A 2,833-nucleotide genomic window follows, 5' to 3' on the forward strand; every position below is an offset into this window, starting at 1 on the left:
TGTGAGCCTGCCCCAGGGCAGAGTCCAAAGATCTCTGAGACTGAGGAGCTACAGCTGGTCTCAATAAACCAGGTTCCTCCAGCCCCCTCTTCAGTGGCCCTATCCCAGAAGTTGCTGAATTCTGCTCTCCACCCTCCAAGAAGCTGTTTCCCATTAGCTCCTTCACATTGGACGCTGGGGACAGCCCTGCTTTTGCTTTGGGATTTTGGGATGTATTTTTCTTCCTACTTCTGCTCCTCCTCAGATCCCTCCTCTGTCAGAAAAAGCAAGTGAGTGTTCTCTCTCTTTCTATCCCCACAAGCTCTGCCGTAGCACTGTAGGGAGGTTGACTGTGGCTGGGGGGGGGGATACTTTCTTACAACTGGCAATATTTTCCCCACTAGTCCATCCTAAATGATACCAGGAGACCTTCCCTTGAGATCCCACAGTCCCATTCGGTTGCATATTCTGGGCTTTGCAAACTCTAAGCTCCTTAGGGACCTTGATATCTGGGAGGAATACCTTAGGAGACCCAAAGATTTGGAGGGACCATGGGCTGCCATTGAAGAGGGAAGAAGACCTAGGAGGTGTTTGGGGGCTCTGAGAAGGAATCCCATTGACATAGCTTCCAGAAAAGAGATCTGGTCACCCTGGAAAGTGGCTCATTCAGCAGCTGTCAGTTTCATTAGTGAGTTTCATGCCACCCAGAAGCAGAGATCATGTGCACATGTTTGGCTGGCTCTGGTGCTCTCTCTCTCTCTCTGTCTCTCTCTCTCTTCCTCCCTCCCCTCCCTCTTTCTCTCATAGTCTGTTTCATCCAAAGCTTCATACCACACCAATTCTAAGACAACTTGGAAGAAAGGCTTTCTAGAAACTTTGGGGCCTTGAGAGCCTGGAAAGAAATTCTTCCAAGTGACAAGTCATGACAGTGTTTTGTATTGTAAACCTAGCCTAGTCTAGCCTGGAATTTATAATCCTTCTGCCTCAGCCTCCTGACTACTAGGATTACAGGCATCAGCCTTCCTGGCCAGCTTTGACTTTATTTTGTTAATGTATTTACCTCCTGTTTGTAACCACAATAGATTTAAAATGACTTTCAAGAGTCCATTTAAGAATGAAGTGTAACTGGGCAGTGGTGGCGCACGCCTTTGATCCCAGCACTTGGGAGGGAGAGAAATGCAGATCACTGTGAGTTCGAGGGCTGGTTTACAGAGTTAGTTCTAGGACAACTAGAGCTGTTACACAGAGAAACCCTGTCTCAAAAAGCAAACGACAACAACACAAAGAATGATAGAGTGTTCCTAGCATGCATGTGGGAGAGGATCATGAAGTCCCACTCTTATCTGAGGAGCTATTGGTAATTGATTGCTGTTATGGGAGGGAGCGTTTTTTTTTCCAGATATGTAGCCCCTGAGAGGCTAGCCATGCTTCAGTAGATGGTCCCGCACTCATGCACATATAGGCAATGCTAACTGAATTCAGTAGGGTTTTTTAAAAAGTGCAAGAAGTTGGGAGGGAAGAGTGGTGGGGTGGGATGTTGTGGAATATTATTTTTACTGGGCAAAGATGTGTTGCATTTGTTTATGCTGCAGAATATTAAACTGTGTAAAGGTGTGTTACTTTTGTTCATGCTGCATTTGTTTAATGATGTAAGGATGTGTGTTTAATTATGTGAAGATGTGTTGCTTCTTCACCTTTCCTGCCTAAGGCATCTGATTGGTCCGATAAAAAGCTGAACAACCAATAGCTAGGCAGGAGAGGGACAGGCAGGATTGGTGGGCAGAGAGAATAAGTAGGAGGAGAAATCTGGGATCGAGAGAGAAGAAGGAGAAAAGAACAGGGTCAAAAGTCATTTGCCACCGGCCAGCCAGACACAAGAAACAGTGAAAGTAAGATATATAGAAGGAAAGAAAAGTAAAAAGCCCTGGGACAAAAGACAGAAAAAGAGAAACAGGTTAATTTCACTTCAAAGACCTAGTCAGAAACGAGCCTGAACAAGTCCAAGCATTCAAAACTAATAAGTCTCCATGTCATGCATGATTCCCTGGGAGCTGGTTGGTGGCCTAAAAGAAATAGCCTGATGCAGTGAGACAGTAGAGGAATTGGAGGGAGACAATGAGGATAAACTTTGTCAAAACACATTATATGCATGTATGAAATTATTGACCAATAAAAACAATGATGAAGTAAACCCTTTTGTAGAGGGAAAGGGGGAGCTTCCTGGGACTCTCTGACAAGGCAGAATAAAAATAAATGAGGAGGTTCTGTGACCTCTATCTTCAGGAGAAAATAAAATCAAAGGGCAGAAGTCCTCAACCTCAGGAACAAGAGCTGGTAGAACTCCATGTCTTTCTGTGATTGCCAAAGCTCTTGTGTTCCCCTCCACCTCTGCCCCACCCTCTCTTTCCCACTCTTTCCAGGACTGATGAAGGAGGACAGAGGAAATGTCTGCTCAAGGGCAATCGCCTGCTCAGGTTGTCCCAGCAACCTCATAGGGTAAACCTGGGCTCACGCAGAGCTAGCCTTCAGGGACAGTTACTGTCACTGGCCGTCTGCATGGTCTCAGGCAATAACTTTGCCCATCCAAACCCTCAGTTTCTTCACCTGTGCCATGCTGTCACCAAAACATGAAAGTCGTCTGGTTTGCTGAGGAGCGGGGGGGTGGGGGGGAGCTCTTAGGAAGTTGCTGCAGCCTGCCTGCAAGAGCATGTTTGTCCATGAACATGTATGACAGCAGCAAAGCAGGGCTCAACTACACCTTGTCCTTTCTGTTCTCGGCAGCAGGATTGCTGAAATGGCAGTTAGTGTTACAACAGCAGGACTCGGAGGGGATCTAGCCTTCAAAAGCAATCCA

Source organism: Microtus pennsylvanicus, chromosome X, assembly GCF_037038515.1.
Source record: "Microtus pennsylvanicus isolate mMicPen1 chromosome X, mMicPen1.hap1, whole genome shotgun sequence".
NCBI lineage: Eukaryota > Metazoa > Chordata > Mammalia > Rodentia > Cricetidae > Microtus > Microtus pennsylvanicus.